The 25,271-nt window shown below is 47.9% G+C and overlaps 1 protein-coding gene across 26 annotated transcripts in view; it reads left to right on the top strand.

The window, feature by feature from the left end:
- The window catches only part of HMG20A (high mobility group 20A), a 161,258-nt gene that overhangs the window by 70,931 nt on the left and 65,056 nt on the right, over positions 1-25,271 (top strand). For 15 of the 26 annotated variants that reach the window (XR_005862518.2, XR_003076918.3, XR_005862527.2 and 12 more), the window contains 2 exons: positions 11,619-11,785; positions 23,628-23,819. The exons of 6 other annotated variants lie outside the window; for them this stretch is intronic. The gene's annotated coding sequence lies outside the window, so the exon portion shown is untranslated. Of the gene's footprint in view, positions 1-11,618; positions 11,786-15,192; positions 15,426-23,627; positions 23,820-25,271 lie in introns of those variants that run through there. 5 more of the 26 variants (XR_005862519.2, XR_005862517.2, XR_006931005.1 and 2 more) reach the window with 3 other exon arrangements.

Raw genomic sequence — 25,271 nt, 5'->3', positions numbered from 1 at the left:
TTGTGAATATTCTTGCACTGAAGGTGTCACTTGATGATTTTTTTGCTGCTTCTTTTAGGAGTGTCCCTGTCTATAAATGCTATCCCTCGCTTTTCTCTTTTGATAAATTTTGAAATAGCTATTTTTCCAATTAACTCTTGAATTCACTGCAGGGGAATTCACAAGAGGGGAAGAGATCCCTTTGCAATGGAAGGTGAAGGGTTTGCCTTCACAGGGCAAAGCTGTCTTAGAACCAGCCCATCTTCACACTCAGAGAGGGAAATAATTAAAGCCTGGCATGACTCCCTGGAAAGCAAAGGCTGCAAGGGAATGGGCAGCTGGAGCTCTATCTGCAAAGGATGCATGTGAAGGTCTGAGTACATGGCTGAGGAGTGCTGTCACTCCAGCCTTCTCGAAAGTAGTCCCTGGTAAAAAGGTCCTAGAAGGGAATGCACAAATACAAGCAGGTAAAAACCTCACCTATAAACCCATGCTAGCTGCTTTCTTTATCTGCAGGTGATATTTCAATGAATGGCATTATGACTTTAGAAACCAATGGAGCTCATGTCACCATATATGAGCTGGGGGCAAACCTTTGATACAGCTGCCCATGGCATCATGGCTTGGCAAGCTGTTTGAGTTTTGCCACCGAAGTAGTATATGGTAGTTTGGAGTTAAATGAGTAGCTGTTATTTTGCTGACAAATGGGAATATCCAAAACTGTTACAGTCATGGAAACGCTTGCCTCTGTCACCCTCAGGCCTCAGTAGTGAGAACAGATTTAGAGTTTCACGTGTTGAGTTTAAGGCAATATTTTGTATTTGCTGTAAATGCAGCTGAAATGGATCTTGGAAGGCTACCTAATTCACCAGCCCTCTCCAAGGCAGGATCAGCTCTACCTGTACCTCTCCTCTGTTAACCAGGAAGCCACTCACAAAGGCTCCTTTGCCACAGCGGAGATTGGGACGGGCAGATTACCCCCTGCAGAGGGTAATCTTGTTCTGAAGCACCCACTCCTGCCTCAGAGATAGCCTTCATGACTCTAGGCTCTCAGGTCTGGATGCAGTGAAAAGCAGGCTTAAGTCCTGCAGTTTTGTGCTTTCTCATTTGATTCTTATATCCTTCCGGTGTGTGTTGTCAGGGAAGACAAAGTCTGAGAGACACCAGTGTGATCCAGAACCAGCTTTGTGCAGCTACATGCTGAGAGAGAGAGAGAAGCCAGCCAGAATGTCCAATTGCCCATCCCATCCTATCCCAGCGGCGTCCCCATTATAAAACACACAGGCTGGCTACTTGAGAAACTCATGTCCTTTCCAAGTCCTGCCTTTGACTTCTTGCTATTCTGGTTATTGAAATTGATTTTACACTCTAGGCAGGGATTTTCCATTGCCAAGTTTCGTGTTGGAGATAATAGAAATTATGTTTCCACTCACACGTAAATCTCAGGGATGTTTGTGCTTAGATGACTGGGCAGTAAGTACAGGTGAAATTGCTCCTGTGATTGTTTCACTAAAAATATTATGTTGTTCTAAGGTTTTATAAAGTGTGTTTAACTGGTTTACACATATTTCTAACGGTCGCCAGACAGGTCGTTATTATTATTATTTTTTAAAAGAATAAATATAGACCTGTGAGCGAGGCATCTCATCTCTCTCCCTGACAGTGTGGCAGATGAGCTGGTTTTGGAAGCAGTCTGAAGAGTGTGAGTGGTGAGACCACCTGGCAGCTGTGTGCTACCCCTGTGCTGTGCTCACACTGCAGGTTTGTGCTCAGGTTCACTGAGGTCTCTCTGCTACTGCAGACCTCCCCGTGCAGGGTGAGCACCAGGCTTTGAACTGCCTGTGGGATGGCCTCGTCTCTGCTAAGCCTTCCTATCGTGAGTCCGTGCACACAGGACCCGGCTTTGAAAAGATTGTGGAAGAATAAGCAAAGGTGAATCTTTTGAGCTCAAAAGGCAAGACGGCCTGAGAAGGCTTCTTCAGCTCCCAGGGGCTGAGGGAGATGATAGCGGTAGTGTCAGGCCCACAGGGATCAGTTGCCGGATCGTTGCCTGAAGGCACTGTAGCCTTTAGGGTCTCCATGTCCTAACCTGGCAGCTTTGTCTGCTCCCAGGAGGAGGAAGGGCTTGCTGTTCCTTTTCAGAGCAAGAAAGATAATCTCTCATGCTCTGAAAGGATAAAGGAGCAGGGAGGGAGGACAGTGCAGTGGTGGGGGGGGGGGGGCTGGAGCCCACGTCTACCTCAGCTACAGGCTGCTCTGGCTAGATGTGAATGTGCTCTGTCCTGCAGTCCTCACCTGGGCAGCATTCCCATGATCTGAAGGCCTTGATTAGCTTCCCGAACAGCTCTGTGTAGCGTGGCCAGCTGGCTGCCAACCAGCCCTCTGCCATCTGCTACCCCCATGCCGCTGCTGTGTCTGGGCCCTGGATGCCAAGATGCTGCTGTAGTGCCTTCCTGAGGGAAGCCCAGGCCCCGAGAAGTCAGGTGTTCTTCAGACTGTATTCTTCACACAGTAATGTGCCAGCCTAAAACAGCCAGGGCGTGCTGTGTGGCAATTAGAGCACTGCAACAAGGAGAATGTATGCAAGGCGGCGTTTTTTATGCAGGCTTCTACCTGCCCTGACTCTCCTTTCTTTTATGCTTTGCACGTCTCGTGTCCTCGGCTCAAGGAATATCATTACTGCATGTCAGGCAGTGCACAGAGTGCTGAAACCTCAGCTTGAGTTGGTGTTTCAGGTATTATCGAGCACTGGCATTGTTTCTCTCCCCGAGACAGCCTTCCTCTGGCTGAGGGGGAGGTGCTCCACTTACCTCCTCCTTACCTTGCAAGGGCTTGGGGAGCTCAGCCAGCAAAAACTTGTAAATTGCTTGGAGATCATTAGAGGAAAAGTGCTGTAGAAGAGCAAAGTATTATTTATTAATGTGCCTCTGTCTTACAGTACCATAAATATCATGGTTTTAATTGCTTGGACTTGTAATCTGAGTAACTTCCTGGATTTTTTTATTGCCTTGGTAAATAATTTCTTGGAGGAGTTGCTGCACAAAGCAGTGCAGGAGAGGTGCTCAAAAGCCAGGTCTGTTTGGTAGAAGACACAGTACCACTTCCAGCTTTCCTTTGGCTGCTTTAATCCCTCCTGGCTCACTGCTGTCCTCTGCATCTGAACTTGCTTTATCTCTGTTCTTGTTTAAAATCCCGCTTCTGCTTGTGAGAGGAGAGTGAGAGTCTGTATTACAGTGATGAGCAGAGATCCTGCATTACAAGGCTTCGCGGTTCACTTCACCAGCAATATGCTGCTGCTTATGAACACCAGCCATGCCTGAGAATGGCATCATAGCCTCTTTGGGGCACGGCATACACAGCCTGCACAACAGAAGGGCAGAGGAGGTTGCCTGCCCAGGAGGAGTTTGGCAGGTCAGGATGCAGTTAAATATCTCTGTGCTTGTTGAAATTGCCGAGGTCAGGGTTTTTCTCTGCTTATGAGAGCAGTTTAAAGATAGGTGGTATTAGGGACATATCAGCTGCCATTACGGCCATCCTACCTGGAACTGGGCCAGGATCTTTCAGATACTTATCTCAAAGCTGTGAGAAAGGAGGCAGGGCTAGTGCTGCATCAGGCTGAAGCCTTCTGTGTGCCTGATCTGCAGAGGATAATGTCAAATGCTGTGCCTGGTGGCATCATGTCAAGTGATGCACTGAGAGCGACATCAAGTGCTGTGGTATGTGGACTAGGAAGTGAGCCTTTTGTGCAGCGTTTCTAATATACCAGGGAATTCCTTCACTACTCCTCACTCTGCCTATTTTTTGTTTTAATTGCCTCAAACACGGCAAGGCTCAGCCTGCTCCTGTTTTCCCAGGTGGATGGGCAGCCAGCTGCTTGCTCGTGCATTTCTAAGCTCTGGGATAGGCTGTTCTAATACATTGTTCATAGGCCTCTGAGATTACCCTGTTTCATACAAAATGCAGCAGAAGCAGCGCCAATTGTCTGTGTTGTTTTTACTCTTCCCTAGCTTTGGCAGATCAGCACCAGCTTTAAAATGCTCGCGTTGCCTGTCAGTGAAATATAGAACTGATCTGAAGACTTTCCTTTCTTCTGAGGTTTGAATAGCACAGCTCCCTCTCCCCTCCATGCTTTTTAGTTCATACTCTGCTACTTCCCAAGCTTGCTGCACGATTTTTTGTTTCCAACACAGCTGTCTCATATCAAACCCAAGGGGATAAAACTCCATCTCCAGCCACATCACAAGGAAACCTTGAGGTAGGGTGATGAGCATGAGTTCAGACAGTACTCAAGATGTGGCAATAAGACAGTTTCTCTGTGGTCTTTGTAATAACATGGAGAAGGAGAGAATAACCAATATTGTGGCCTTCACACTGGGACCTTGAGTCCACCACTGAAATCCCTAATCTCTATGGGTTGGGCTTTTAGTTGGCAGCAGAACTTAAAGCTGCATCTGACATCTCTCAGTTGTAGCCACCCACTTTTTTTTGCTGCCTCAGACAATCTCACTTCCTGTTTAATTATCTGCATTCCCCAAGGGACTCAATTATGCCACCTGAAACAGAAGAAGGAGAACAAATGGTCCATGCTTCAAGGAAGAGAAAGGGAGTGCCAAGTCCTAATTTAAGCACAGTGGCAGCCTGGCCCTTGTGAGGTAGTATGAGCACTTTCAAGAGAGGAGGCTAGTAACATCTGCTGCTGCTAAGCCAAGTGTGACATCCAGAGGCTCCTCAAATAAATGTGAATGTATCTGCATATGCTGAGGGGCTTGAAATGTGAACCAGGGGAAGATCTTCAGTAATGATCTCCCATTGCATGGTCAATATCAATCAGAGCAAGTCCTGTGTAGCTATGCCAACAATCTTTAGTGTCGGTGATTCATGCACCTTCTATTTTGTTTCAGATATGTGGTTGATATTGAAAAGATGCATTTTAAACATGTATAGAGCTTTAAAGAGCTCTGCTTATGCTTACAGAGAGGGGAACCGCAGCACAAAGCTGTAGATGAAATGACATCTAAATGAAGGAGGAAGGAAACAGCGCATTTCTTGATGCTGTGTAGGCTTGAAGCATATTGAAACCTGGTGAAACTATATGCAAAGGGAAATGTGTTTTCCTCACGCATTCTGGCTGAGGTTTACAAAGATCGTTGCACCGTGACCACAAGCTGGAGGTGAGGAGATACTGGTGGACTGTGTAGGAGCAGCAGCAACTGTAGCATTGCTGATTTCACTAGGCAAGTTTTGGTGTTGCCTGTAGCATGAGGGTTATGGAGGAGATCTGTTCACAAGGATACCTTCAGAAGTGTGTCTGTAAGGGTAGGATCAATGGCTGGTCTTGGCCTGGGTTTTACTGGGGATGTGCTTAAAATCCAAGAGCTGGCTCTAAAAAATGCTGTAATAAATGTAGAACTATTCAGTTATACAGAGCAGACTCACTGTAGAGAGGCTGAGGTTGTTGTCTTGAGTTTCTTATATACAAATATTATAGCCATATGAACTCAAGGGTGCCTTCCACCGTCTTCTAAGAGGCAGTACACTTCGGTGCTCTTAGCAGTGTCCTGCTCTTCAGCTCTGTCTTGCTAGCAGCAGTGTATTCTTTTCAAACAACAAAGTGGGAACGCATCTGGATTTTTCTTGCTCTTTTATAGCCCCTTAGTCTTGGTATTACACTTGAGGCATCCTTTATCCATGAAAATATCACTGGCTGACATTGCTTCCTCAAATTAACAGCGTTGAGGGGTGCCGGAGAAGATCAGAGTCCCTGTAAGCAGGACACTATGTAAGCACACAGCACAAGGTGGTACTTGCAGCTTTAGGGAAATTAACAGCTATCATTATTTTTCTATTAGGCTTCTGCACGTGTAAGAAGGTTTGACAGAATGGAAGAGGTGCTTGGGTGTAGGCTCTGCCTTTGCTGACTTGTTGCCTCCTGATACTATCAAATCAGCGTCATCCTCTAATTTATTAATCAAGTGAACCCTGATTAATCCTGTAATGTCTCAGTTTAGGACCCCTGGCCAAAGGGGATACTGCACATGTTGGTTCCTAGGCTTGTGTTTGAGCCTAATGCCAAATGAATGGGAATGGAGGTTGGTTCTGCTACCTGTTGTGGCCTTGCTGATACAAGACTAGCTGAAGTCACAGAGGTCTTGCCTGTTAGGAGATCTGCTGCGTTCTGGCCAGTGGTGATAGCATCCTGCCCCACGCAGACCGGCTCTCAGCAGGCCTGTGGGCTCAGAAATGTCTACGTGATCAAGCAGTGGTCGTTGAAAACTCCTGCTGGCTTCACTTCTTGTCCCTGTCCCTCAGCTGGGTGGTAACTTTTCCCTTTTGTGAGTGGACCTAAGGTTGTTGTTTGAACCATGTGAAGTCTGCCGTGTGTGCTCAGTTTGCAGTAGATGCGGAGAAGCCAAGAGGCAGTAATTTCATCTGAGTTCTTGGTAATGATACTGGCACCCATCTGTATGTTGTTATACTTGGCTATCACTGTTGCTGGCAAAGAGGTCCTGGCCAGAACGAGGGCAAGCCCAGGAACCTGGTGGCAGAAGTGTGCTGTCTGGTCTGAGGAGTCTACCAGTGCTCAGGTGGTAGACAAACTCAGCTCCAGCTACTCGAGCGTGGTTTCGGGGGAGACTCCCAGCCAGCTCAATGCTGCAAGCGTGCGCATACTTATTACTGAAATTAATTGCTCTAATGCCAAAGAACAGATGGAATAAGACACGAGGGAGAAAGAGGAGGGATTATGTGTAGATTTGGTTCAGGTTTGCGTACTGGTTCTCTCAGCTTGAAGAGCTCTGCAAGCCTGTGTGGCTGCTGTCCATGTTCAGCCAAATGCGTGCTGTGTTGGATGGTGGCAGTGAAATGGTTAAGATGCCTTAGCTGGGCTGCTTTGGAAATCCAGTGCAGCAGTAACGGGGACCCTTAAAACTGGGACTAATTGTAGTGGTTGGCTTATGTGGACAAAGTCAGTGGGGAGATTTTAATTTCACCCGTACTCAGGAATGGAAAAGAAATGAAAGCTGGCACATGATTCTGTTTCCACTTATGAAGCACCCATCTGCCTTTTTAAAATTCAATTTATGGGAATGGTGAGTAAGGCTGGACCAGTTCGTAGCTATTAGATCCATGCCATTAACATCCCAGCCGCTTCATTTTATCAATAGCGTGCACTGAGCGAGGAGCATCTCTCATGCCGGATTGGCAGAAATTGATATTAATAAGTGGATCTAATATTCTTAAATTTGTATTCCTTACCAAGACTTGCAGCGACCCCAGAGGGCAGAAGAAATAATAAGTAAAGGCCTAATTCATTATTTATAACCAGGCAAACCGGGGAAGTAACTCGGGGAGATTACCTGGATAATCCAGCATTAGCATCTTGTTTCAGAGATCTTTATTAGGACTCAGGAGGGGCTCCTGGGAGAGTGGAGGTAGTACAGTAAATTCATATGCTAGCCTTTGACCCTGTCTAGTGCCCTGGCCTTATAATTTACTTTGGGATGCGCGTGACTCTTAACAGCAAGATAAACACAGTTGGCTGAAGAGAGAGCGAAGGAAGCTGGAGAGGCAGTGCCATCTTAAGGGACTTGGGATAGATTTCAGAGTAGTTAGGAACGCTGCCTTGGGTACAGTCATGTACCAGGGTTGTCCAGCTGCTACCTTCTCTCTTTCCATGTTTATGGGGCCAAAATGCATTTGTGAAGATACTGCTCAATCTTTCAGACTCGTCTTTTCAGAATGGAAATAATAATAGCACCTCCCAGAGATCGGGTTCATGAGGTTAATGTTTGTGTGATGCTTCAAGGTGAAAACAGATCAGATCTTGTAGTCCACTGCTGCATCTTTCTTGGTGCAGGGACAGTCTAGGCCTTTTGAGAAGCTACTACTTTATCGTCCTGTGCACTGCTTGCTTTTTGGTATGGTGTGTGGGTGGTGCAGCAGAAGGAGGGAAGGTAAGGGGATGTTCCATGACCAACTCCTGAGTCTCAGGTTGAGAAATATTGTCCTTATTAGTTTTTGATTTCTTGAAGAGGTTTTGAATGGCCTCAAGTTGCAGGAATGAAACCAGCCAGAAGGTCAAAACTGAGGTTTTGCAGGAAGAGATACAAGAGTGCTGTGGGACAGAGGCAGAGATGCTCTGTCAGATTCCCAGCTCAGTTTTGCAGATGTGAAATGTTTGAATAAGTTATAGTGAAAGAACTTCATGCATATTTAGTCTCAATATTGCCTTCAACTCATTCTGCTTTGCCGAGCAGTCCTTTATTGCATAATGGAGCTTGCTTCTGTGTGCTAATGGCAAGGAGGAGGACGATGCACTTCTTGGAAGATTCATGGGGACTCCCCTCTGGATGGCTTTTTGGTTAGGACTGTTATTCATCCTAACCCTTTGCAAAGATAAGTGGTCTGGGGTTGGTTCAGGTACACAGGCAGACAGTTCACACGGGATCAGTGCAGGCTGTCTACAGTTAATAGAGCAGCAGCACAGCTGCTTTGCATTCATATTGTGCCTTCCTTCTGAGGATCTTGGTGCTTCCAAATATTAACTGATACCTACTAGGCACTTGCCAGATAGGCACAGTCAATAATCAGCCCATTTCAGAGGAGGAAGTCTGGGATGGAGAGGTTTAATGGTTCCCTAACAGCTCAGTGGCAGTGCTGGCAATGAAGCCTCCAGATGCCAGTCCCTGGTTCTCATACGGCCTTCTCTGTTTCTTGTTCATCTGATTCATCCATCCCTAATACAAAGCAGATCAGATCACCTGCCATGTCTGCATACACGAATCTCCTTTAAACAATAGCTGTCGGTGGGCCTTTTTGTGAAATTATACGCACGGAAGAAAGAGAGTGCTACCATCTGGGATCTCATATCAGTGCTTCTGGAGATATGTGGTACAGGATGTTTCCAATTATAAATGAGCTGGAGGCCTGCAGCCTAACAAAAGCAGGTGGAACTTGATCAGTAGCAATGAACAGTTTAAGAAAGGAGAGTTTGCAGGATTATTAACCCCCCTGAAATATTCTGCCTTCCGAAAGGGAAAATAATAATGTCCATAACTGAAATAATTAACAGAAAAACAATTTGCAACACTTAATTAAATGGAAAAGAATATGCTAATGCAAAGTTAAGGCTGCACGAAGCCTTCTGCTCCAGTGCATGCTAAGTATGAGATTTTAACTTTGTTAAATCAAAGCCATGTTTCTTCCAATTTAGGAAAGCACAGACTCCTCATTCAGAGCCCATGTGCCAAGTTTCAAGCATCAGCCGTGCTTTCTGGCTACAGGACTTTTTCACTGTTATTCTCCCCCCACCCCAAAATATGTTTTCCATCATCTGTAACTCACGAGCAGCTGAAGTGCTGTTTTTGAGATGATTCAAAACGGTCTTTAGCTCTGGGAAAGCATTAGCTTGGGAGGCAGTTTTCCAAGTGTTTCAAAAGCAATGGGCTGGGGAGGAGAAGTGTGCCCCAGCCGTGCCTGCTGAGGGTGCTGGCAGCTCCTCACGCGCTGAGTTGATCGTCACGTGAACTGTATTCTTGCTACATATCATGCCTGAAAACTGTGGGTGCTGCGCTGCTGCCAGAGCAGCACTGTGATTCCAGATACACCTGCACCAAGCAGTGCCTAAATTGGTAGGTGCTGACATTGCTATGCACCAGCTCTGTGCCCACTCGCTACCTCGCTACCTCTGGCCCAGCTGGCCCACTTGCTGTGGCAGCAGCTAAGGCTGATGTCCAAGAAGAAGTCAGCCTTTCCCCTGGAAGGCTTACACGTGTGCTGAAAGGTAGGGGATGAAGCCTAACACCTTTCCTGGGGCCCTCAACATGCTGCGTAGTCTGTGTGCCGGCTCTCTGCTTGGATATACTGAGATGTGCATGGGCCAGCTCTGTGATAGTGGAGGGCAAATGTGGCAGGTGGGTGTAGGGATGCCCTGTAACACATCTATAGGTCTACATACGATTCCTAAAATGAGGTAGAATTTAATTTTAAAGGTGATAATGAGGTCATGCATGAAAAGAGCAGGAAGAGGTGCTGCTTGCCACTCAAGCTGAAGTCACAAGCTCCACAAGCTGACAGAAGGAAAAGACAGGAGGACTTTTTAGAGCTGTTTTTGGTATCTTCTTTTCTGGGCTTCTTTTCCCACCATCTCAGGCACATTTCTGAGCAATGGATTGTCTGTGTGTGCTTTTCTGTTACTGACCTACAAATGTCACTTAGTGACATGGAAAATGTCCTAATGATCCTTATTGGGCAGGGAGTGTCTTTCGAGGACTTGCTTGCCTTGGGATAAAAACTCACTGGGGTTCAGATTTGCTTGCTCAGCAGTGAGGAGATGCCATTCAGCACAGGAGCATTTCTACACAGACAGATCTCTGTTGCCAAAGTGTGCCCTGTTTTGAGTTAATGATATTTTAAGCTGGATATACCTCCTTACGTTTGCAGTGGGTGCAGTGCACTGGAGCTGACAGCTCACACAATAGCAACATTTTCCTGGGAAATGCTATTCAGTACAGCCCAGGAAACCATGCTCTGGACACGTCACTATTTGCTCTGAGAGATGGTTCATGCCTTTAAACTGGTTCCCGATATTGCAGATCTCTGTTCATAGTCACAGCAGCATTCCTTACGTCTGCCACCCTTTAATGCCTGGAATTAGCTGCTGAACTACTTGATTTAGGGTTAGGATGTGGGAGTACAGGTGTTTGGTGAGGAAGGGCTGAAGAGACAGTGTGAGTGTGGAGCGCTGGGCGTCTTCCAGAAGAAGCACAAACCACTCCTCTGCTGTTCACAACACCCGTACTGCCTTCAGAAGGTGGGGACTGTGGGAGCAAAATCACACCACTGTGGGGAGAGGAGTGTGAGGTTCTCATGGAGCTCTGTGCATACCTCTTGGAGAAGGTTGGGAGAGGAATTCCCACTGTGGCCCTAGATGTAGAGATTTTCAAGGGAGAGCACAGCAACAAGGGGGAGGAGAACACATGAGAACGTGAGGGAATTTTGTTGGTTTGTTTGTTTTTAAGAGCTCATTTGAGTCGGTGTGACCCAAAACAGAAGGCTCTGGCTCTAACACAAAATGGCTTATTCCCATGCTGCCAAAATGCATCCTTTTGCTGATGCTATCTACTGCTTCATGGCTCTTTTAAAGGCTGAAATGACAGAGAATTCTCTCCCGCTGTATGTGATTGCTAGGATGGCAGGCTGTTTGGTAGGCCTAAGCACCATAAGCACAGGTGCTTAGGTAAATATTGCCTCTTCCTTGTCTCAATCAATACCCATGCTGATCGCTTTGCAAATTGGTGTGCCTTGATGAGAGGAGAGGGTGCAGTTAGCTATTTCGCAGTCATTCTGGAATATCATTGTTTTTCTGATTGTTTTGTTTTTATGGGACTCTGGCCCGTATTCTGCTAATAACCCTGAAATTTTAAATAGTTAAATATAGTTGGCCAAATTCTTCCCTTGGAGATACCCATGTGGTTCCCATGGCATTGCTGAGAAACGTGAATGCATTTCTGAGGACAAGCTTAAACCCGACAGAGCCATTTCACTCCAGGCATAACACTGTTCAAAGTCAATGGAAGCATGATGTGAGCACATTGTCTTTATATTTTTACAAGTGCTTTTCTATATTCCTTTATTTCCAGGCTAGAATCCAAAAATGCAAATACCGACCAGAAAACTGCTGTTTTCTTCTTAACCCTGGTTATCAGCGGGCTGTGGATGCTCGGGGAGTAAAGCCTGGTGACAGCGGGTTGTCACACTGGCAAGATAGGATTGTGCTCAGGACAGAGCAAGTTGAAGAAAGCAAAAGGTAGGAAACCTGGCTTGGATTTTTAGAGATGCTAAGGTTGCCTTAATGTGCTCCTCCTGCAGTTGTCTTATATGCTTGACTTCCGTAGCAGCTGAGTGAAGCCAGAGTGGAGTGCCTTGACAGAATCTCTCCGTGCTGTTTCTGAGCAGTTCAAACCAGTTTCCTCCCAGATTAGCTGTCAGAGTTAAGCTGTAAATACTGGTATTCCCATTCACTTGGCTAAAAACAAAAAGTGCCTGCTTTTCACAGTGGTTAACACACGATTAGCAAGATTGGGCTGATATAAATAAGAAGTTCTGCAAGGAGAGACACAAAGTAGTGCTTGCCTGCTCCAGTTAGCTTGGGAGGTAGCTAGGCTGGGTCACAGTGGCTGTGCTGACAGTGTCCAGCCTCCAAATTCTGCCTGCATTGCTGAATTCTCACTGGTGTCTCTTGTCTGGGTGTACTCAGGGCTTTTTGCATAGTTCTTCGTGCTGAGATGTTGTGAGAGCTTTTTGTGGCCACTTGTAAGACAATTTTTGTGCCTCTTAGGGAAACTATAAAAAGGCTTTGAAAGGCTACCAGGATGGAAGCAACCAGGATGGAAGCAATTTGGACTGCTGAGAGGAAGCAGGGCATGGCATCTAAGCGTTACTCACACCCACGATAAAAATATGTCCAGACTTGGGCTGAGAGCTGTCTGTGTAGATGATAGGAGCATTTTGTGCTAACTCCCAGGCCAGGCAGAATCCTGCATGCATGCATGCATTAGTTTGTTTTTTTTTTTTTCTTTTGACTCCACTGAGGTATATTGGGAGCTATATTGGGTAATCATCCTGGTGCCTGTGTGGTTCTGCTGTAAGAGCTGTGTAAGATGAGTGAGCCTGAGATAAGTTGGTGCACTTGGGTATGTACAAAGTGTCTGGGCATGTGCTGCAAGTCCTATTCTTGGCCATTAAAAAGTACTCTTGGCATATTCAGCTGTCTCCCCTGCTACTGGCAAGGTGACAGGAAAATTGGCCAGGCAGATTTCCAACTGGCTTGGTGGCAACATTTATTTAAGACTAATATTCCCTGTCAGGTTTATGTAGAAGCTAGAAATATCTACTTCCTGGGCTCTCCTCATCCGCTTCTTGCTGTTTTGCTGCCTATCTCTCTCTGTCCTATTTTCTGTCCATTTAAGGCAACCTTTGGCTATGGTGACTGTAACCTGAGGTTCCACAAGGCAAATGAAAGCACCTTACTCAGCATTCAGACTGATTCATGTAGCACAGGCCGTGCCCCAGGGGTGTCCCAGTCCCCCTGGGCTGAGGGGTTGGCCATACCTGGATGCCCACAAGGAAGAAAGACGAAGCTGAAGTTCTGCAGTTCAGCTTTTGAAGGTGCAGCTTACCAGGGCCATGTGGCTGGATAGGTTCACTGTGCCTCCAGAAAGCTTTGGACAGAGAGCTCACAGCCTGTGTTAATTGTAGGACTGCTGCAGCAGGAAGATGCACTGAGGCTCTCTTCCCGTAAAATCATCAACTTTTTGTTTTCCCTACCTTGAGAGGTTTCCTAGGTGAGGTGTGGATTCCCACAGGAAGGGTGTCAGGCTTCTGACAGTGGGTTGCTGAAGTAGTCAGGATTAGTGCCTGGGCCCTCAGGGACATGGGGACTGTGGGCTGAGCCCCTCCTCTGTGAGCTGTCCTGGGGGAGACGGTGTCCTGCTGAAGCCATGGTGCTGCTGTGCTTGTCCCATGCAATTTCCATATTATTCAGCCTAAAGGCCTTCAGAAAAATGCCAGAGACGCTCCTGTGACCTCTTTGCAGTACATCCCAGAGCTCTACAATCTGATATTAATTACATCGAGGCTCTATATTAAAGCAGAGATTTGCCAAGTTACCATAGGGGTTTCAGTGCTGGATTCATATTAATTTAAAGAGGAACTGAATATTCCCTCAAGCAGCATTGGAAATCTTAACCTCATAAAAACAGAAAGATAGGAATTTTGCTGAATATGCCCTGCCCTGCTGGGGAGCCGTCCTCTAGTCGCCTGTGTGAAGTGTGAACCACAAGGAAGGGCTGTCCACACTGCTTACTGTTTACTTAGTCCTTTTTCTTCTCTCTTGCCCTCTCCACATTTAGATTCTCTGCCTTTCTACAGAAACCCTGAAGAGTTTGGGCACCTCCATATGCAGAGCCTGATTCTCTCACCTGGCTTAACCTAGTGGTTTGTGCTGCTCAAAGCGGTCCTCTTGCACTTTGGTCTCTCATATCGCCTCTTGGCCTTTGCAGCTTGGGAGGACCTGGCTGTCAGTCTCATGACTAAGCAGTGAGGTGGCTTTGTTAGGGCTTCCCCAGGACCTGCTCTTGCCTCTGGCCCCAGCGCTGTGGAGACAGGACCTGGTGATTTGGTCATTATTCAGCTTGGGACTCCAGTAGTGTTTACCCACAGGGAAAAGCTGGCCCTTGCTGCTCCATAGCTCCCTTAGAGAGCTTCAGATTGGAGAAATCTGTCTCTCAAATTAAATATAGAGTAAAGGCACTTAAAACTTAGTTTCACCCTTAGACTGGGGTCTGTTTTCTTCGTGTTGGTGTGCAGCTGGCCTGGTGAGCATGCAAGTGTCCCAGAAGGCAGCGGCCATCACCTGTATTCCCGAGCTGCACAGTGCTGGTGGCAATTCCAAGCTGCACTAAATTCTATTTCACTTATATCTACAAAAGCTGATGCAGTCAAATAAAGCTGTTCTGACAGCAACATTTAATAACCCTGCTGCTTGCAAAACCACAGACTCGCTGACAATGGATGTTTTTTTAGAAAGCTGAATTTTTACTGTCTTAGAACTAGATTTACAACCCAACCATCTATTGAGTACCTGTGTACACAGACGACTACAAAAGGCAGCGAGGGAGAGCAGGGAGGGGAGAACCGTTGCACGTTCCAACAGACCAGCAGGAAAAGGCAGCAGCTTTTGTACATCTTGGCACACTGAGGTCAGCGTGTGGCTAACTCTGTCCTGGGCGTGAGGAGGACAGCAGTGAGGGGAAGCCAAGCCAGGACACCTCTCGCAGCCCTTCTGTTTTCTCTGCTGTGGGAGGAGGACAGGATACAAGTTGCAGCACGTGGAGCTGTGTAAAGTCCAACAGGCTCTTTGTCTTCACAGCACCTAGCTCTGTCCCTACAGCAGCCTCAACCCCTGCCACATTGACTCCAGTGAGGAGGGTGGAAATGGCCAGTAGTGGGGATATTTCTATGAGTGGATGTAAGTCCCTAAGGTGCCTTAGGCATTGGAGTCACTTGAGAGGGTCACAGTGCATCAGGGCCCATTGCTAATGGGCTAATAATGAGAGATCGGGATCTCATTCCTCCCCTGTGATTTTAGGAAACCAGTGGCAGGGAGGAGTTTTGGTGCTCATTGCCTTGTTTCTCTTCTCTCTTCTGTTTTAGGCTGGGTATAGCCACCCTCATTCCTGCCTGAACAGATTAGGTGCTGTCACCACACAGTTGCATCCCACCCTCGAGGTGGCTGTTTCAGTGATTCACTCCAGCCCAGAGGACTGCCTGCTTCTCATCTCATCAACTTGATGGAAGGATGCAGTTGAACTTGTTCATAGGATTACGAGGATGCCTGTCACAGCCTGCATGGCAGAAAGCCTTATTTGTAATTAATATCTACACCAATGGCCTACCAGTTAGTCATCTCTCATTACTGTATGGGGATTCTCCTCTGCAGATTGAGTGGCTGGGCCCGTCCTTGCTCTGGTGGCCAACAGCCACTCGGTGGGCAGTAGCTGTCCTTGCAGCTCCTGGGCTCAGGCAACAGTGTGCTAGGTGAGCTGCACCCCAAGGAAGTGCTCCTCCTGTGGCTGAATGAACTACCACTGCTCCTGCAGCACCCCACTGCGTTGCAGTCATGGTTCTCCTGTGTGTGACTGCAGTCTAGGGCTTGGGAGCTTCATGCCATTCTAATAGGGGGCTGTGGTCAGGGGGAGGGATAGACTCTCTTCAGTGGATTTTTTTAGGCCTTGTAAGCAATGTGTCATCACAGCAGTTCAGCACACACGTCTGCCTGCTCGGCAGCCTCTTGCTTTGAGAGAGCCTCTCTTCTCCCAGTCACTCCTATGGCTCCACTTTGCATTTACTCCTTATGCTGGGCTTTGGCTTGGACTGAGCGAAGCACTTTCTGTGGGCTTATGTAGAGTGTTGGCTGCTCCGGGATTTCAGGGGAGCTCAGCAATGTGGAGGTGGGATGCAAGGCCTTACATGGAGTTCTAGGGCAAATCTTCCATAGGAATAGCCTTGAGGAAAGCATTTGCCAGTTAGTCCAGTCAGAATCACTCCAAAAGCTGAAGGCTCTAGTCACGAGAGACGAGTGAGGGACAGCATTTACATTACCTGGGGACCAGGGAGAGGACGAAAAGCGTAGCCAAACTTCCTGCAGGGCAGGGTGGCAGCTTGACAACAGGTCTACAAGGTTCTTGTGGCAGTCTCAGACATGACACCACTCTCAACCAACCCCTCTGTGCTTGTTTTCCCATCTCCCTCTCCTCTCCTTTAGACTGAGTACTTGAGGACAGCAGTCTTGTCTTCCTATTTTGAAAACACTTAATACATACTTGGTGCTGAGTAAATTACTGCTGTTGTGTTAATTAGCTCAGGGCCCCCTTGCATACGCAAGACCAGATCATTATAACAGTTGGTTGATAGTGCAATAGCACATTAATGTGGGGCTCTCCAGCAAAGCTGTGGACCTGCTGTGCCGGAGACTGCAGGCAGGCTGGAGGTGACTGTCAGGGAAAGTGCTGATTGCAGCGAGCGCTCCTTCCCCCTTGGCTGAGGTTGATTGGCCAAGGTGAGGGAGCTCCCAACCCACATCTGTGTGTCCAGGGAGGCGGTGGGCTCACTGCCCCTGGGGGTACTCAAAAAACACATAGATGTGGTGCTTAGGGATGTGGTTCAGTGAGCAGTACTGGTGGTAGGTACAGGGCTGGACAAGGTGATCTTACAGGTCTTTTCTAACCTTAATGATTCTACGAGTGCACAGTTTGGTCTGAAGGATTGATATGCCTTGCCCGAGATGACACAGGAGTAAGCCCAAAGAGTTTTGTTGCCCAGCCTTGTGTTTTAACCACACAGTCTCGCTCCCCAGGACACTTGGATCCAGTAGGAAGCACGGCAGATGGAGCCAGGCAGCAGGTCCAGCTCCAGCTGGCAGGCAGGGAAAGGGCGAAGTGGCAGCACCAGTGACCTTGCTGATTTATTCATTAGACAGCGCTTAGAAGAAGGGGAGGATTGATTTGTCTGTCAAATGCAACACCAAACCATGCGGCCTGCAAGGGGAGGACTAATTGTGCTGCTGACACTGAGGCCAGTACTGACTTGCGCAGTCAAGCACCTTTTTATTATGTTTTCCCGCTAGTCAGCCCTTCTTCTTTTCATCTGTCCTATTATCTTGGCAATTTATTGATGTGAAACTGAATATAAGTGGTGATTTTGCCTGTGAAAATGAGGAGGAAAACGTTGATCCTGAATGCGGTGAAATGTTGGATTAGTCTCTGCGTTACTGTTATTTGGAACCAGTTTGAAGCCACCTGGCTGTGCAAGCCACAGTAGCACCTCTCTGGCAGCAAAATGCCCTCAGAGGCTGAGTCCCTTGTTCAGAAGCACCTGGTGAACTCTTAGGAAAAGTGTCCCAAAGGCTCTTGATTCTTAATTTCAAAGGATTCTTGAATGCACCAAACTTCCTACCTGCTGTTGAAATCACTCTTGGAGCAGCTACTCAGTTTTATTTCATTAAAACAAAATAACCTTTCTGTAAATGCAGGGTAATCACTGTGAGGCTGCCATTCTTGAAGACAGGCAAGGGACGAATTTAAATTGTCTATTTTCTGAGTTGCTCAGGCATTGGCAAGTCCACATAGCATGGTGCTGAGCAGACACGTTCCTGGCTGGGTTGCAGCACAGCGCAGACGTGAGCTCATGGCCCATGATACATCACACAGACATCCTGTGAGTTCATGTCCTCAGCATGAAGCACTGGGTGCTCTCCCAGAGCTCTGGCTGCAGCCCTTGCTGGTTGGCAGGAGGAGCCCTGCTGGGGCTGCTGGCAGTCCTGCACGTGGCCATGGAGCAGCCCTGCTGCCAGTGGTAGTCTGCACTGATTCTTCCCACCCAAGGGACATGAGGGCACCTGCCTCTGCCTATACTGCCCTTAACTAAATGCCGAGCAAGCTGCTCTTGGACCACATGTTGGTATGGGTGTTATCCTTCCTGCAGACACATGACCAGTCATGCACTTGATGAAGTCAGCTTTCGTTTTTCAAACTGGATCATATCTTGCCTGGCAGCTTCACCTGCACCGCAGCAGAAGGCCTTGGTCTGTTCCCAACGGAGCTGAAGGGGTTTCAGCTCATGTGGGATACCTTTGAAAAGTTCATCTTTTGTTCAGTCCTGGATGGCTCCTCCTAATGGTTCTTAATCCAAACCTGGCTGGCAATCTTTAAGGGTCATTACAGTCATTTGAAAGATTTCCAGTGACTGCAATGGGTGCTGAGTCAAGCCTGCACCGAGGACACAGAGGAATTCATTGTCCTTACTAATTTGGTTCTCGGATTCTCTCCCACTGCTCTGCTAAATGGACCTCAGCCCTGATCTTGAAGCAAGCACTTTGCAGAAATTTACACCCCTGCAGGCATAGAATAGCTCCTCCATTCACTTGCAGCATCTCCTTCCTTTGCAATTTCTGTTCCTCCTCCACAGTTCTTGCAGGCTGTTCGTCCTCTAGTTGTGATGTTTACCTCCCCTCCCCTGCTCTAGCTCCATGCTGTCGTCAGGCAGTTAAACGTGATTCCATCTTGTGTTGCGAAAATAATCAGCTTTTAATTATGTAAAGGAAAGGGGTTTGGAAGAGCCCTTCAAAGCCCGGTGTCTTTGAGTCGTGTTGCAAAGGGAAGGCAACGTGAGCCTGGCGGTTTGTGTGTTCACAGCAAGCTGTTCCTTTAAGCCACGTATTACACCCTCCACCAGCAGTTAGCCATGAACGAAAATGCAGCTGAGTGATTCCTGGGCTGTTCTGAAAGCAAAGAGGGATTAATTTCAGCACAAACTGAATGCCTTCCTCCCAGCTCCTTTCATCCCCACGGAGATAAATTGGGGATACTCTCAGCATGAGGGCAACGCAGTTGGAAAGCCAACTGTTCTGCAGCGAGATTTCAGAAAATCTCGTGGATTTGGTGGGGAGTACATCAGTGAAAGTTGTCAACTGCCTCCCAGAGGGTAAACCCCACCCCGGATCAGAGAGATGCTGCTTGCAGGTTGATTTGCTGCTTTCTGTCTCGCTGTACTGCTTTGGGGATTTTGTAGGGACTAATGAATCAAGGACTCAACTTACCATCCTTAAGACTTCCTTTTCGCTATGATGCCCCTGTGAAACAGTAACAGCAAGGGCCCGTGAGAGATCCCTTGATGTCTCATCCATACTACCTTCAGTTTACAGAGCCGCTAAATAAGATACTTGCTAACAGATGTTTTTTCTTCTGTCTTTTTCTTTTAGCTGTTTCCTTCTCCTTCATATTTCCTACCCAAAGCATCTATAAGAGAAACTTCTGCACTTGTGTAGCACCGAGCAGTACAGAGGGGCTCTGGGAGAGGCAGCGTACGCTGTCATGGGACCCTGTCCCTCTCCTGTGTCCCAGCATGAGTGTTCCAGTGGGTTGAGTTGTTGAATTAGTATAGAGGGCTATTTTTTGTCCTAAAAATTCAACCTCTACCTGCATGCCTCAGATATGACCCCCATGGGTGTGCTGTAGTCTAAGTAACAGATGAACATTTAAGGGGTAATTGCTACCTACTTCTTACAGATGAGAAAACCTTGTCACCCAAGCCAGGCAGATCATTCAGGGGAAGACGTAGTGGCAGATCCAGGATCTCTAGTGGCATGGTCACGTGCATTTGACTAGGTCACACTTTCTATTGGGGTGGCCGTAAAGGAGAAACTCAGCTTGGGTACTTGGGTACAATTTCTCAGGGGGACTGCTCACATGGGAAATCCTGTATAACTGTATGTTTTCCAAATTCTCTGCGCCTGAGACGTGAGGAAGTTGAAAAAAGTGAAGAAATAAAACTTTCCTACTAGCATCTTAGAAAGCCTGGCGATGGGTAAGCCTGAATAACAGGCCTGGCAAAATGTCATAGAATCATAGACCAGCCTGAGCTGGGAGGTACCCACAAGGATCATCGAGTCCAACCCCCAGACCTGCATAGAGCAGCCCAAAATGGAGATCATCGTCCAAACACTTCTCAGACTCTGACAGGCTTGGTGCCATGACACCTTCCTTGGGGAGCCTGCTCCGTGCACAGCCAGCCTCTCACTGAAGAACCTTTTCCTAATACCCAGCCTCAACCTCCCCCCTCCCGTGGGGCTCCAAGAAGAAGGCACATCACTTCTTCTCGAGCTCTGGGGGTGGGAAAGAAGGGCATATGCAACCATCAGTAATCAACACAAGATCGTTTCTGAGTGAACCGATGCCCTCCTTCAGGACATCCATACTGTTTCTCATGTTAATGGTGGGGGCAGAGCCTGTGATGCATTCAGGGAGCTGGCTTTGTGCTCCTGCAATTCTGTTGCCCTGACCATGACATCAGGAAGCCTCTGTGATGGCTGCTGTGATGGCGGGATGCTTCTACCCCGAAGGGCAAACTTCATAAAATGTCTGCAACCTGCCTTGCCTCATTTTCCTCTTTGTGAGATAAGAGGAGTGATTCTGAGCTACCATATGGCTGCAGCGGTATCTGGAAGAACAGATAACTGCACGGAGCGTTGTGAAGGGCAAAGCTCCCTTTATTTATTGATACTGATTGTACCAGTCAGTACACAGCTGTGTTCAACTGTGAAAGTCTTCCTACCTCAAGAGAGGCCCATTACTAAATCCTCGTCCACCATTTTGAGGACAAGAGGACCCTGGGGGTTAGGCAGTATCTCTCCCTGGTGGAGCTGTGTGCCATCCAGCTCTGTTAGCAGCTCACTGACATACTGCACACTGCTGCGGGCCTTACTGCAAGCCTGGGACTCGGGGAGAGCGGTGATGCGTTCAGCTGTCATGCAGGGACTCAGCTCATCTCTTGATCTTGAAAAGACAAAAGTAACGAACCTCCTGAAAGAAGGTAGCTGTTTGTCCTGTTGCACTGCACATTGTTTGGACACCAGTTAGAGGAGGCTGGAGTGAAAGCACAAACCTGTTGAATGAATAAATCGGCTTAGAGAGCTTTGTAGCGATTTATTCCGCTCTTCGGTCCTTTGGGTTTGTGCGCAGCTCATAAACGGGCTTATTATTCTATCATGATTCATAGCTTTGTGGCAGGAGCAGTGGGGATATGTGCCACCAGGGAAGAGAGAGGGGCTGCAGACGGAGCATTTGAAGTGGAGATCAGGCAGAGGTCACGCTGGAATGCAGAAGAAGAGGGAGAAGCAGGGGCTGTCCCCTTAGCCAGCAAGAGAACAGCAGGGCTGACGGATGGCTGCAGGCACGATGCAGCCAGTGCGGGAGGTGACCCTTCCTGATCAAGGCTTAATGTTGTCACTGCTCTTTGGCATTCATTCTGCAGAATTTAGAGATCTCCTAGTGGTGGGAAAATGCTTTATAAATCTCCTACCTGATAGGAAGCTTTGTGATGAGTTACATGTAGGCCATCTTGAGGGAGGCTTCAGCTCTCCCTTCCCCACCCTGGGGCTTCTCTGTTCTACTTTGAACTTTCTATGAGCAATTTCAGCCTTTTCCATATCAGTGGCAGAGTTTCTTACAGGGGTATTTTGCCCTAGCATACACCGAGGCATCTTAGAAGCCATTCCCACTCCCTTAGCACATATGACACGTTGTCCTACTTGCAGTACAGCACAGCTGGTTCATGCATATTGGGGGGCCCTCTGTCACTGGAGATTAATGCTGCAAACAGCAATGGCAGGCGGCCTGAAATGGAGCTTCGAGATGTCCCAGCCCATCATTGGTGTGTCTGATCTAATCTGTCAATCAGTCTCCCTGGCAAGCAAGCAACAGCCCAAGCCAGGCTGCCTAGCCAGATGCTGGGGTATGTTTGGTGTTTCGGAGCTGTCGAGGAAAAAAGGAGAAGCTTTGGCCTTGAGGACCTCTCTTTGTTTTTGCAGCACGAGGCTGAGCTTCGTCTGAAGGGGACAGTGTGCAGTTCTGCATGCAGAGATAGAGCAGATGCGCTGCTCGGTACACAGGTCAGAGGAGCTCAGTACATGTCAGCCCATATGCAGTCCCTGTGCTCAGTCATTCCCTTTCTTTTCCTAGAGACCTCCTCAGCAAAGGCTTTGTGGCAGAGCCCGACAGCTGCTGGGGCAGCTGTGGATGTTCTCTCTACTGTGACCTTAGGAGGCCTCCTCCTGCACACTTCTCTCTGCCATTGCAGTGGGACTCTGGTCATCTGTGGTCGAATGCAGGAGCTGCTCCGAGAGGATGTATCCACAGTGACAGGGGACACAGGAAAGTGATAGAACACATGTTCTCATCGTGCTCACGGAGACACCGTCCTGTGATTCTTCCATATGTTTTCGAGGCAAGACTTAGACTCTGGAAGTGCATTCATCTTGTACTGAGCAATGAGGCGCAGATTGTTCTCTGCATGTGTACGTTGCTGAAGTTTGGGTTGATCCTGTCCAAGCTGAGGAATACAAAAAAGCTGTGAGCAGAGCTGTGTGTGCCGGTGATGGGGTCACAGTTGGTCAGCACACAGTGGCTGCACTGGGGGAGAACAAGAGCTGGGGCCTGTATATGGCCACCACCTTCTGGCCAGGCCCTCTTTCACTGGTTCTTAAAGGAGTTTGGGATGACTATCCTCCTGTACTCTCTTGGGTGTTTAAGGAAATGGAGGTGAATGAAGGACTCCATGCCTAGATAGGAGCCCTTTTTGATATGTGCTAGGAGTCAAATGGTTCACCATGACCCCGTGGCTCTTGGCTGCATCTCCTGGTGCGGTGCAATGGCTGGCAGACACAGCAGGCAGTAGTGTGAGTAGTTTAGAGATGCAGGTGAATCTGTGCCTTGTTTGAGTTAGCTGTGTAAGAGCGGCTGTGCTATGTGAGATCAGGTGTATATCTGGCCAAGTATTCTTTCTCCCTTAGTGACAAATGGTGGATGCCTGAGGAAGAAAGCAGATGCAGGGCAAGCACGTTGTAGCACCTCCTTCATGTGTGCTCTCCACCTCCAGAGGTTTTTTACTTCCTTAGCCAAGAGTAATTTCATTATATTCCACAGCTTTAGAGTTTCCTTTCTTGAATTCGTGCAGTCACTTCTTTGGCGTAGGAGAATTGATAGCATCCAGCACCCTGAAGCAAGGAGTTCCACTGCTCTCGTCTCACTGGTGTCTAAATCACAAGGTTTCACTCATAAAACAAACCCAGTAAATCAAAGAGCTGGGGGTCACTGGGCAGATTCCATTGATGCATCGGAAAGCTGGGTTTCGTTGGAGGTGTGAGTCAGCACAATATTGCCTGTAGCTTAGAAATGTTTTCAATACTCCTGGCACAAATATTTCTTTTAAAAAGGCTCCGGTTTGCACCTGCCCACGCTGCAGGACTTGGAGAGTGTGCTGAGGTTGGATCTGCAGATGGGCATTTCTGCAAAGGGCCTGGGAACTAGGTAAGGCTAGGAAAGAGAACTGGTTTCTTTTTTGCCTTCACACAGGGCTAAAGTTACATGCAATAGTGTGATCATAGATGCCTTCTGCTTATGCCAGGTGCAGGTAGCCTTCACCACCTGTGTAGTGCTAGAGCAGCATCAGTGCAGAAAGGCCAGACACTGGTTGTGTGTTTGACAGGCTCTGTCACCATGTTTAATGCTTGCTTTTTTTTTTTTTCCTGGAAGGGAACTCTGACTGGGAGAGCCTTGCAATGGGACAGCAGCCAGAAGGGCACCTGAGCAGCAGAGCACTTTGGTAGCAGTGAGAAAAGTCAATACGGGTTCTGATAGCGCAGCAGCACTCAGCAGGCTCATCGCTTTCTCTGACCTACAGTGCTGACATCCAAACTGAAAGGACTACATTTAAGTGTCAAAGAGGTAGGAGAAACGTAGGATGAGGCGTCCTATGCATCGAGTGATTCTAGGAGTGCATTAGAGAGGCAAGAACTGACTGTGTTACTCCTGTATTGGTCACGTGTGCAAGCCATGAGACTGTACTTTCAGAAATAGTTGGGAGAAAGCGGCCTCTGTCAGGGAGATGAGTCCAATTTAGGGTACACACAGATTGATGCCATTTTGTCAGAGCTGCACCTGCTCGTGCCAGCTCGGAGGGTGGCCGAGGGCCAGACAGCACTTTGTTAATCAAATAGGAGATATGGAAGTGAGTTTGATTAAAGCTGAGAGACAACATGTGGGGGAACAGTGGGAGGAACCACTCTGAGCCAGTGGAAAAGAGATCTGCTGGAAAAAAATGATGGGGAAGGATTTCTGCTGTTTGAATGGATGAAAGTAATAAGAAAAGAAAAGCTCAGAGAAGGCTGCGGGTCTTTGGGAGACGTGATGGTTAGGGACAGCAGCAGGAGAACAGCCAAATCTTCTTGTCGTAACATTTCAGACCTGCTATGGGCAAACATCGCAGCAACTTTTGTTAAGCATGATAATGCTAAATCCCAAAGACTTTGCCCAGCAGCATAGGGGGGGCACAGAGAATAAATGAGGTCTGATTCTGGGATGTGCAGGCTGCTGTCTCTTCTGTGCCGAAGATCCTCCTGAACCAAGAGTTGGGGATTTGGCTCTATGCTGTGCAGTACTCTCCGTGAACAGCTTATGCTGGATTATCACTGTGCTCAGGGCTCTGTTCCCAGGGGATCCTGCAGGGAGCTGGCAGCCAGGAGACTCAAAGGGGACTTGGACCTCGCCTGGGTGGTGGGGTCAGAGCTGACCGGGTGGCAGTGCAGCTCATCAGGCTCTGTGATCACCGAGTCTCTGAAGCTAAGGATGTGCTGCAGGAATCCTGCCTTACGCCCTTTCAGAACATGGGGAGAGGTGGAGCTGCTGCGGTTTCTGGCAGCTGCCTTCCAGCAGCTCCAGCACTGCCTGTGCAGTTTGTGTGATACGAGCAGTGGAGCTGGTGGAGCCAGCACAGTGTGGTGGGCTTTGCTGCAGTCTCCTAAAAGGAAAATGTTTTTTTCTTTAAGAGACTCTTGGCTGTGACATTGACCCTCAAAACAGTTTTGCATGTCCTCTTAGAGAGGATGGTACCTCTAAGATGGTAGATGAGCAGTGGGTAAGGGAGGACACTCTGAATGGACTGAGAGAACAGCCACCTAACCTTCCTCTTCTTCTCAGGATGTGCATCGTTAAAGCCATTAGACTTAGACAAGGGAAAATATAGTCAGGGAAGGGGAACACAAACTGCATTGGAGGTTTGGGCAAACCATTTGAGACCCAGTATGATTGAGTCACACTGAAGGGAGGTAAGATTCTGTCACGCGTGCCCGCTGTAGTGAGTATGAACAAACCCAGAACAGCTGGCTGTAGCATATGGAG

The sequence above is a fragment of the Gallus gallus genome, chromosome 10 (assembly GCF_016699485.2).
Source record: "Gallus gallus isolate bGalGal1 chromosome 10, bGalGal1.mat.broiler.GRCg7b, whole genome shotgun sequence".
Taxonomy (NCBI): domain Eukaryota; kingdom Metazoa; phylum Chordata; class Aves; order Galliformes; family Phasianidae; genus Gallus; species Gallus gallus.
This window is presented reverse-complemented; position numbering and strand designations above follow the sequence as displayed.